This window comes from Hordeum vulgare, chromosome 1H (genome assembly GCF_904849725.1).
Source record: "Hordeum vulgare subsp. vulgare chromosome 1H, MorexV3_pseudomolecules_assembly, whole genome shotgun sequence".
In the NCBI taxonomy this organism is placed as follows: domain Eukaryota; kingdom Viridiplantae; phylum Streptophyta; class Magnoliopsida; order Poales; family Poaceae; genus Hordeum; species Hordeum vulgare.
In genome coordinates, this window is record NC_058518.1 from 378362562 (window position 1) to 378375038 (window position 12477).

Below are 12477 nucleotides of genomic sequence, written 5' to 3' on the forward strand. Positions count from 1 at the left end.
GTCTTCATTCAATACAATTATAGCACGGATAATAAACTTATCTTGATACAGGAATTATAATAATAACTATATTTATTATTACCTCTAGGGCAAATTTCCAACAGTCTCCCACTTGCACTAGAGTCAATAATCTAGCCCTCACATCATCATGCGAATTACATTGTAATAAATCTAACACCCATACAGTTCTGGTGTTGATCATGCTTTGCCCGTGGAAGAGGTTTAGTTAGCGGGTCTCCTACATTCAGATCCGTGTGCACTTTGCATATATTTACGTCCTCCCCTTCGACGTAGTCGCGGATGAGGTTGAAGCGTCGTTTGATGTGTCTGGACTTCTTGTGAAACCGTGGTTCCTTTGCTAGGGCAATGGCACCCGTGTTGTCACAGAACAAGGTTATTGGATTCAGTGCGCTTGGCACCACTCCAAGATCCGTCATGAACTTCTTCATCCAGACACCCTCCTTAGCCGCCTCCGAGGCAGCCATGTACTCTGCTTCACATGTAGAATCTGCTATGACGCTCTGCTTGGAACTGCACCAGCTTACCGCACCGCCATTAAGAATAAATACGTATCCGGTCTGCGACTTAGAGTCGTCCGGATCTGTGTCAAAGCTTGCATCGACGTAACCTTTTACGGCGAGCTCTTCGTCACCTCCATACACGAGAAACATCTCCTTAGTCCTTTTTAGGTACTTCAGGATATTCTTGACAGCCGTCCAGTGATCCACTCCTGGATTACTCTGGAACCTACCTGCCATACTTATGGCCAGGCTAACGTCCAGTCTAGTGTACAGCATTGCATACATGATAGAACCTATGGCTGAAGCATAGGGGACGGTGCTCATATGCTCTCTATCCTCAACAGTTGTTGGGCACTGAGTCTTACTCAATCTCGTACCTTGTAAAACTGGCAAGAACCCTTTCTTGGACTATTCCATTTTGAACCTCTTCAAAACTTTATCAAGGTATGTGCTTTGTGAAAGTCCTATCAGGCGTTTTGATCTATCCCTGTAGATCTTAATGCCTAGAATGTAAGTAGCTTCCCCTAGGTCCTTCATAGAGAAACTTTTATTCAAGTAATCCTTTATGCTCTCCAAAAACTCTACGTTGTTTCCAATTAGCAATATGTCATCCACATATAATATTAGAAACGCCACAGAGCTCCCACTCACTTTCTTGTAAATACAAGATTCTCCAACCACTTGTATAAACCCAAATGCTTTGATCACCTCATCAAAGTGTTTGTTCCAACTCCGAGATGCTTGCACCAGTCCATAAATGGATCGCTGGAGCTTGCACACCTTGTCAGCATTCTTAGGATCGACAAAACCTTCGGGTTGCATCATATACAACTCTTCCTTAAGGAAACCGTTAAGGAACGCCGTTTTGACATCCATCTGCCAGATTTCATAATCGAAAAATGCAGCTATTGCTAACATGATTCTGACGGACTTAAGCATCGCTACGGGTGAGAATGTCTCATCGTAGTCAACTCCTTGAACTTGTGAAAAACCCTTTGCCACAAGTCGAGCTTTATAAATGGTCACATTGCCGTCAGCGTCCGTCTTCCTCTTAAAGATCCATTTGTTCTGAATAGCCTTGCGGCCCTCAGGTAGTACTTCCAAAGTCCACACTTTGTTCTCATGCATGGATCCTATCTCGGACTTCATGGCTTCTAGCCATTTGTTGGAATCTGGGCCCACCATTGCTTCTTCATAATTTGTAGGTTCATTGTTGTCTAACAACATGATTGACAAGACGGGATTACCATACCACTCTGGAGCAGCACGTGGTCTCGTCGACCTGCGTTGTTCGACAGAAACTTGAACCGGAGTTTCATGATCATCATCATTAACTTCCTCCTCAACCGGCGTCGCAACGACAGAGGTTTCCCCTTGCCCTGCGCCACCATCTAGAGGGATGAGAGGTTCGACAACCTCATCAAGTTCTATCTTCCTCCCACTCAATTCTCTCGAGAGAAACTCCTTCTCGAGAAAAGCTCCGTTTTTAGCAACAAACACTTTGCCCTCGGATTTGAGATAGAAGGTGTACCCAACTGTCTCTTTTGGGTAACCTATGAAGATGCACCTTTCTGCTTTGGGTTCCAGCTTTTCAGGCTGAAGCTTTTTGACATAAGCATCACAACCCCAAACTTTAAGAAACGACAACTTTGGCCTTTTGCCATACCACAGTTCGTACGGTGTCGTCTCAACGGATTTTGATGGTGCCCTATTTAAAGTGAATGCAGCTGTTTCTAATGCATAACCCCAAAACGATAACGGCAAATCGGTAAGAGACATCATAGATCGCACCATCTCTAGTAAAGTACGATTACGACGTTCGGACACACCATTACGCTGTGGTGTTCCAGGCGGTGTCAACTGTGAAACAATTCCACATTGTCTTAAGTGAGCACCAAACTCGAAACTCAGATATTCACCCCCACGATCAGACCGTAGGAACTTGATCTTCTTGTTATGATGATTTTCAACTTCACTCTGAAATTGCTTGAACTTTTCAAATGTTTCGGACTTGTGCTTCATTAAGTATACATAACCATATCTACTCAAATCGTCAGTGAAGGTGAGAAAATAACGATATCCGCCGCGCGCCTCTACACTCATCGGACCACACACATCGGTATGTATGATTTCCAACAAGTCACTTGCACGCTCCATTGTTCCGGAGAACGGAGTTTTAGTCATCTTGCCCATGAGGCATGGTTCGCACGTGTCAAGTGAATCAAAGTTAAGTGACTCCAAAAGTCCATCGGCATGGAGTTTCTTCATGCGCTTTACACCAATATGACCTAAGCGGCAATGCCACAAAAATATGGCGCTATCATTGTTAACTCTAACTCTTTTGGTCTCAATGTTATGTATGTGTGTATCACTATCAAGATTCAATATGAACAATCCTCTCACATTGGGTGCATAACCATAAAAGGTGTTACTCATAGAAATAGAACAACCATTATTCTCTGACTGAAAAGAGTAACCGTCTCGCAATAAACAAGATCCAGATATAATGTTCATGCTCAAGGCAGGCACTAAATAACAATGATTCAAGTTCATAACTAATCCTGATGGTAACTGAAGTGAAACTGTGCCGACGGCGATTGCATCAACCTTGGAACCATTTCCTACGCGCATCGTCACTTCATCTTTCGCCAGCCTTCGTCTATTCCGCAGTTCCTGTTTCGAGTTGCAAATATGAGCAACAGAACCGGTATCGAATACCCAGGCACTACTACGAGAGCCGGTTAAGTACACATCAATAACATGTATATCAAATATACCTGATTTTTCTTTGGCCGCCTTCTTATCCGCCAGATACTTGGGGCAATTGCGCTTCCAGTGACCCATACCCTTGCAATAGTAACACTCTGTTTCAGGCTTAGGTCCAGCTTTGGGTTTCTTCGTCGGATTGGCAACAGGCTTGCCGCTCTTCTTTGATTTACCCTTCTTGCCTTTGTCGTTTCTCTTGAAACTAGTGGTCTTATTCACCATCAACACTTGATGTTCTTTACGGGGTTCAGACTCTGCGACTTTTAGCATCGCAAACAACTCGCCGGGTGACTTGTTCATCCCTTGCATGTTGTAGTTCAACACAAAGACTTTATAGCTTGGCGGCGGTGATTGAAGGATTCTGTCAGTGATAGCCTCTTGCGGGAGTTCAATCCCCAGCTCAGCTAGACGGTTTGAGTACCCAGACATTTTGAGCACATGTTCACTGACACACGAGTTCTCCTCCATCTTGCAAGCATAGAATTTATCGGAGGTCTCATACCTCTCGATCCGGGCGTTCTTCTAAAAGATAAACTTCAACTCCTGGAACATCTCAAATGCTCCATGACGCTCAAAGCGATGTTGAAGTCCTGGTTCTAAGCCATACAAGACTGCACATTGAACTACTGAGTAGTCCTCCTTACGTGCTAACCAAGCGTTCTTAACATCCTGGTCAGCCGTAGCGGGTGGTTCATCTCCTAGCGCAGCATTAAGGACAAAATCCTTCTTCCCATCTTGTAAGATTAGCTTAAGATTACGAGCCCAGTCTACAAAGTTTCTTCCATCATCTTTCAACTTAGCTTTCTCTAGGAACGTATTAAAATTCAGGGTGACTGTCACGTGAGCCATGATCTACAAAACAAATATATTCAAAGTGGACTTAGACTATGTTCAAGATAATTAGAGTTTAACTTAATCAAATTACTCGCTAAACTCCCACTCAAAAAGTACATCTCTCTAGTCATTTGAGTGGTTCATAATCCACTTACACTAGCTCAAGTCCGATCATCACGTGAGTTGAGTATAGTTTCAGTGGTAAGCATCCCTATGCTAATCATATCATCTATATGATTCATGATCGACCTTTCGGTCTCATGTGTTCCGAGGCCATGTCTGCACATGCTAGGCTCGTCAAGCTTAACCCGAGTGTTCCGCGTGCGCAACTGTTTTGCACCCGTTGTATGTGAACGTTGAGCCTATCACACCCGATCATCACGTGGTGTCTCGAAACGACGAACTGTAGCAACGGTGCACAGTCGGGGAGAACACAATTTCATCTGGAAATTTTAGTGAGAGATCACCTCATAATGCTACCGGCGTTCTAAGCAAAATAAGGTGCATAAAAGGATTAACATCACGTGCAATTCATAAATGACATGATATGGCCATCATCACGTGCTCCTTGATCTCCATCACCAAAGCACCGACACGATCTTCTTGTCACCGGCGCCACACCATGATCTCCATCAACGTGTCGCCATCGGGGTTGTCGTGCTACTCATGCTATTACTACTAAAGCTACATCCTAGCAAAATAGTAAACGCATCTGCAAGCACAAACGTTAGTATAAAGACAACCCTATGCCTCCTGCCGGTTGCCGTACCATCAACGTGCAAGTCTATATTATCTATTACAACATGATCATCTCATACATCCAATATATCACATCACATCGTTGGACATATCACATCACAAGCATACCCTGCAAAAACAAGTTAGACGTCCTCTAATTTTGTTGTTGCATGTTTTACGTGGTGACCATGGGTATCTAGTAGGATCGCATCTTACTTACGCAAACACCACAACGGAGATATATGAGTTGCTATTTAACCTCATCCAAGGACCTCCTCGGTCAAATCCGATTCAACTAAAGTTGGAGAAACTGACACTTGCCAGTCATCTTTGAGCAACGGGGTTACTCGTAGCGATGAAACCAGTCTCTCGTAAGCGTACGAGTAATGCCGGTCCAAGCCGCTTCAATCCAACAATACTGCGGAATCAAGAAAAGACTAAGGAGGGCAGCAAAACACACATCACCGCCCACAAAAAAAATTTGTGTTCTACTCGAGAAGATATCTACGCATGAACCTAGCTCATGATGCCACTGTTGGGGAACGTCGCATGGGAAACAAAAAATTTCCTACGCGCATGAAGACCTATCATTGTGATGTCCATCTACGAGAGGGGATGTTCGATCTACGTACCCTTGTAGACCGCACAGCAGAAGCGTTAAGAAACGCGGTTGATGTAGTGGAACGTCCTCATGTCCCTCGATCCGCCCCGCGAACCATCCCGCGATCAGTCCCACGATCTAGTGCCGAACGGACGGCACCTCCGCGTTCAGCACACGTATAGCTCGACGATGATCTCGGCCTTCTTGATCCAGCAAGAGAGACGGAGAGGTAGATGAGTTCTCCGGCAGCATGACGGCGCTCCGGAGGTTGGTGGTGATCTTATCTCAGCAGGGCTCCGACCGAGCTCCGCAGAAACGCGATCTAGAGGTAAAACCGTGGAGATATGTGGTCGGGCTGCCGTGGCAAAGTTGTGTCAAATCAGCCCTAAAACCTCCGTATATATAGGGGGAAGATGGGGAGCCTTGCCTTGGGGTCCAAGGACCCCCAAGGACTTGGGCCGAGCCAAGTGGGGCAACCCTCCCCTTCCAAACCGAGTCCAACTAGGTTTGGAAGGAGGAGTCCTTCCCCCTTTTCCCACCTCCTCTTTTTTTTCTCTTTAATTTTCTTCCTATGGCACATAGGGCCTTCTTGGGCTGTCCCACCAGCCCACTAAGGGCTGGTGTGCCACCCCCAAGGCCTATGGGCTTCCCCGGGGTGGGTTGCCCACCCCCCCCCCCGGTGAACACCCGGAACCCATTCGTCATTCCCGGTACATTCCCGGTAACTCCAAAAACCTTCCAGTAATCAAATGAGGTCATCCTATATATCAATCTTTGTTTCTGGACCATTCCGGAAATCCTCGTGACGTCCGTAATCTAATCCAGGACTCCGAACAACATTCGGTAACCAACCATATAACTCAAATACGCATAAAACAACGTCTAACCTTAAGTGTGCAGACCCTGCAGGTTCGAGAACTATGTAGACATGACCCGAGAGACTCCTCGGTCAATATCCAATAGCGGGACCTGGATGCCCATATTGGATCCTACATATTCTACGAAGATCTTATAGTTTGAACCTCAGTGCCAAGGATTCATATAATCCCATATGTCATTCCCTTTGTCCTTCGGTATGTTACTTGCCCGAGATTCGATCGTCAGTATCCGCATACCTATTTCAATCTCGTTTACCGGCAAGTCTCTTTACTCGTTCCATAATACAAGATCCCGCAACTTACACTAAGTCACATTTCTTGCAAGGCTTGTGTGTGATGTTGTATTACCGAGTGGGCCCCGAGATACCTCTCCGTCACACGGAGTGACAAATCCCAGTCTTGATCCATACTAACTCAACGAACACCTTCTGAGATACCTGTAGAGCATCTTTATAGTCACCCAGTTACGTTGCAACGTTTGATACACACAAAGTATTCCTCCGGTGTCATTGAGTTATATGATCTCATGGTCATAGGAACAAATACTTGACACGCAGAAAACAGTAGCAACAAAATGACACGATCAACATGCTACGTCTATTAGTTTGGGTCTAGTCCATCACGTGATTCTCCTAATGACGTGATCCAGTTATCAAGTAACAACACCTTGTTCATAATCAGAAGACACTGACTATCTTTGATCAACTGGCTAGCCAACTAGAGGCTTGCTAGGGACAGTGTTTTGTCTATGTATCCACACATATATATAAGTCTTCATTCAATACAATTATAGCATGGATAATAAACGATTATCTTGATACAGGAATTATAATAATAACTATATTTATTATTGCCTCTAGGGCATAATTCCAACAGTGTTCTAGGCGGTGTCAACTGTGAAACAATTCCACATTGTCTTGGGTGAGTGCCAAACTCATAGCTCGCATATTCTCCTCCTCGATTAGTTGGTAGGAATTTAATCTTCTTGTTATGATGATTATCAACTTCACTATGAAATTGCTTGAACTTTTCGAACGTCTAAGACTTGTGTTTTGTTAAATAAATATATCCATATCTACTTAAGTCATCAATGAAGGTGACAAAATGACGATATCCAGTGCGCCTCAATGCTCATTGGACCGCACACATCAGTATGTATGATTTCAACCAGGGCACTTGCCTGCTCCATTATTCCAGAAAAAGGGGTATTAGTCATCTTGCCCATGAGGCATGGTTCACATGTGTCAAGTGATTCAAAATCAAGTGACTCTAAAAGTGCATCAGCATGGAGCTTCTTCATGCGTTTTACACCAGTATGACCTAAGAGGAAGTGCCACACGAAAGTGGTACTATCATTGTTAACTTTATATCTTTTGGCATCAATGTTGTGAACATGTGTGCTATCACTATCGAGATTCATTAAGAATAAACCCCTCACATTGGGTGCCTGACCATAAAAGATATTACTCGAATAAATAGAACAACCATTATTCTCTGAATTAAATGAGTAATTGTCCACAATAAACAAGAACCAGATACTATGTTCATGCTCAACGCACGCACTAAATAGAAATTATTCAGGTTCATCACTAATCCTGGTGGTAGTTAAAGAGCGAGCGTGCCGACGATGATCGCATCAACCTGGGAACGCATCGTCACTTCGTCCTTCGCCAACCTCCATCTATTCTGTAGTTCCTCCTTTGAGTTGCAAATATGAGCAACCGAACCGATATCAAATACCCAGGCACTACAACGAGAGTTGGTGAGGTACACATCAATAACATGTATATCATATATACATTATTTGGTGTTGGCCGCCTTCTTATCGGCCAGATACTTGGGACAGTTCTTCTTCCGGTGACCAGTCCCCTTGCAATGAAAGCACTCAGATTCTGGCTTGGGTCCAGCCTTGGGTTTGTTCACTGGAGGGGCAACTGCTTTGCGCCTCTTCTTGGACTTACCCTTCTTGCCCTTGCCATTTTTCTTGAAACTAGTGTCTTTATTGACCAAGAACACTTGATGTTCCTTCTCAATTTCTAACTCAACGCCTTTTAGCATTGCAAACAGCTCGGCGACTAACACTACAAGAAATAGGCTCGTTTATGACAAAACATAGTGACGGCGGGTTTATTGGTCATAGATCTATGACTATAATTTAAAAAAAGGTCATGAGGTGTCTAAGAGGGTCCAAACTGTAGAAAATTTTGACCATCTCTATCAAGAAGGTCATAATTCCATTGCCCAAAAAGGTCACTGGCATGTGTAGCTCTATTTATGCCCGCATTGTAGGTCCTCCATGACAAAATTAAGAAGGTCATAGGCTTAAATAGAGGTGACTGGGCAGAAAACTCAACAATTTTGCCTACATTTCTTGTATAGGTGTCGACAAGGCCACAAATGGAAAATGAATTTTATGTCCAAAGAAAACGAAAAGTCCCTTTAGCAACATTGTTTGCCATTCCAAGATGCACCCTTGTGCAAAATTGTTTGACCGATTTCCTTCCGATTCCATCTGATTTCCTTCTGATTCAGTAGAAAACCGTTTAAATGACAAAAATAGCTTTAAAGATCAAAATTGAATAAGTTGGTTATCGTCCATTAAATGTGGTAATCTTGAGTGAAACATTTAGTGATGTCGTTTGGGAAAATATTTTTGGTACATGTTCCACAAACCCCTGCTATTTTTAGCACTTAGAAATTATTTTAGATATCACCTTTCTCTAACCAATCAGGACCCATGATCCCTCTCCCTCGGATCACACCACTGCAGACCATCTGAGCCGTTCACGCGATACGTATCCAACGTCTCTCACCCACCCATCCTTCGTGTGATAAAGACATTTAGATTGGTTTCCTAATGACACTTGAACCCGCAGTACTACGAGATACGTTCGAATCGAAAAAGGTTCCACAGGTCGTATGCTACACATGAATATCCTTTCCCAAAATCAATATCTGCTTGCCGTTCACGTACATGTGCATGACGATTTTTTTTCTTTTAAGAGGAAATGTGCATAAACAAACTTGGTATGCATCTGTCTATGTACATGTTAAATCTCGAACCAATCAGGACTCAGAAAACTCTTCCCACGGATCACCCCTTGTAGCCAATCTGAGTCGTCCATGTCTTACCCATCTGACGTCTCTCATTCACCTCTCTTGGAATAATTGGAATGGAAAAAAGCCCCTTCTCCCCCGTGATCTCTCTGTGTCTCTCTCCCCTCACGCGACTCCTCCGCCGCCGTCATCTCTGCCACTCGATTCCGGCTAGGGTTTCAGCCACCACCCCTAGGTTCGTCGGGATCTGCCACATCCGCACGCCGCCTGCTCGACGGAATCTCCACGCATGTCGCTGGCGTGCATGCTGCCGCTGCTGGAGTGCATCTACTGCCTGGGGTGCACGCGGTGGGCGTGGAAGCGGTGCGTCCACACGGGCTACCACGACAGCGCCAACTGAGGCCATGCCGCCGCCGCCGACTTCACGCCCGTCCGCCGGATGTGCCGCCTCGTCATGGCCAACTACGAGCCCGACCTCGCCGCCCCGCTTCTCGAACCCTCCAATGTCGTGCGCTGCCACACCTACGTCGACACCGGGGGCCGGGTCACGCCCTACCTGCTCTACCTCGACCTCGGCCGCTCCGGGGCCTCAACCTCGGCGGCGAGTCCGACTACGCGCTGCTCCTCGACAACCACCTCGGCAAGTGCCGCTTCGATGGCGGCTACGTCCACAACGGCCGCCTCCGGGCCGCCGGCTGGGTGCTCGACAAGGAGTGCGACCTGCTCCGGGACCTCCTCGACCGGTACCCCGACTACACGCTCACCTTCACGGGCCACTCCCTCAGCGCTGTCATCACAAATTGTTTGCAGAAGTTATCAGAATTGGTTACATGCCTGTCATCAGAATTTATTTTGTTCAGTGCTGCTACTGCTGTCAGACAACATACCTGCTCTGCTTTTGACTTCTGAATGGGATAGACATTGCATTGCTCACCAACTGATTTGCTTACTTGCTTGCTGCTCAAAATACAGTTGCAGAAGTTTGCTACATGTCTGTCTGAATTTTGTTTAAGTGCTTGCTTGCTGCTACAAATTCAGTTGCTGCTACTGTTATGCTGCTAGAATACTGTTATGTGCCTCTCTGAATTTTGTTGAGTTCTTGCTTGCTGCTACAAATTCGGTATATTAGAATTCCGTTATGTGCCTCTCTGAATTTTATTGAGTTCTTGCTTGCTACTACAAATTCAGTATATTAGAATTCCGTTATGTGCCTCTCTGAATTTTGTTGATTGTTTGCTGCTACAAATTCCGCTATAATGGCACTGCAAGAACAAGACCCACAAGTGTCAGCTGGTATGCTGCGCATCTGCATATATGTATGCCCTTTTGCTCTGGGCTTGGGCATCCTTGCCATTGTGTCTGCTTCTCTGCTGAAGTATTGGCTCTTGACAAAGGTAAGAGCCTTCTGGTCTTTCTACTCTCTACATCCTTAGAGTTAGAGCATAAACTTGCTGCAGTTTAAGATCATGTTTATGGTGGCACCCAGGATACTGAAGTGCAATAGCTTACGTTCTATTTGTTCTGAAATGAAAAAACGGCTCTAGTTTTAGACATTTTCTTTCATTTATCAGGCATGAAATATGTGCATCCATGTGAAGTTGGAACATACTGATGATATTAACACATATTACTACATCTTCCTATTTTACTCTGAAAGAAGCGTCTGCTGTTTGCAAAGATAAGAGAGGCTTCTTGTCTTTCTACTAGTAGATCATTAATTTGCTAAATCTATAGATCGCCTGAAGCGCATACTTTACTTTCTGTTTGTTCTGAAAAAACATGCTCCAGTATTGGACATATTTCTTTGATTTATCTGACATCAAATAGATGCATCCATGTGAGGTTGAAACCGACTGCTCATAATAACACACTACTACATCTTCATATTTTAGGCTCATAATAACCGACTGATCGCCAGTGACACCTGCATCAGCGACGACAATGACTGCTTGGTTCTTTGCTATAAGTATTCCTCCATCATCCTATTCCTTGTCCAAAAGTCTAGGTTTCTAAGATTCCCATCTCTCCAAGGTTCCCCTCCAACTGAATATTTTGTTGTATTGTGTTAGATGATTGTAAAATTGGCAAGACTTTCTATAAAAAGCATTCTTGTTTAGGCACTATGCCACTGCTAAGATTATTTTCATCTAGGAACCTCAATGTTTCCCCCTACTTTTTCTGCAAAATGTCTAAATTTAGTTGAGTCGGGAAGAAAGGAGATTTCTGTTTGAAAAGCGTTCATATATCTTTGTTGTTTAGATATGTTCAGTGTTATTTACTGCTACAAAATAGTGTTTTCATGATGAAAAAGTGGACTGCTACTGGAGAAATAGAAATTTTTTCAAATGAGTTGAAAGTGTCTACATTGCATCAAATAAAGTGGTGCAAGGTATTCAGGTTTCTGCTACAAATGAGAATTTACATAGGGTTTGGCATTAACTTAGGCTTAATTGTTATCGTGCTGATTGTTTCTCTTACTTAGTTTCAGAAGCATGTGTATTGTTGGACTGTTCATAAACTTTTTTGACTATGGATTTCTATGGGATTACATCTCAATCAACCTCATGTTGTTGCACTGCCAAAATTAATTCAGTATCTTTTTTGTATTCTATTTTTCTCAAATACCACCCACCCTTAATTATCTGTTCTTTCATATGTGGTAGAAGATGAAACAGCGTGAACACACAGTAGTATCTCTTTCTAGTGATGATGATATCTTCTGTTCTTTTTCAGGGAGAAGACAAGTGTACACAAACCATTCGGGCAGCCGTTCTACTTGTTGCACTGGAGTATATTTTTATTTCCTATCATTCCACGTGAGCAGTGAGTACGTTCATGTTTTCCAGAAATGTTGAAGCTATGCCCATTTACATCTTGTATTGTGCTGAAATGGTGGATGTAAATATTGCTGGCTCTATTTTTTTACCAAAATTACTTGAATTTTCCGGTTGCCACCAAACCTGTGTGAACAATCAGTGTCCATACCTCCTTTCTACTCTACGGACACTGTTTACATCAAGGTAGCTATATCCGCATAGAAATTCAGCTACATATATTATACTCTCTCTGTTCCTAAGTATAA

At 43.9% G+C, this 12477-nt stretch overlaps 1 pseudogene; it reads left to right on the forward strand.

Annotated features, from left to right (window-relative positions):
* The first annotated feature begins 9684 nt into the window (after positions 1-9684).
* Positions 9685-10304, forward strand: LOC123399383 (annotated as a pseudogene).
* The last annotated feature ends 2173 nt before the right edge of the window (positions 10305-12477 follow it).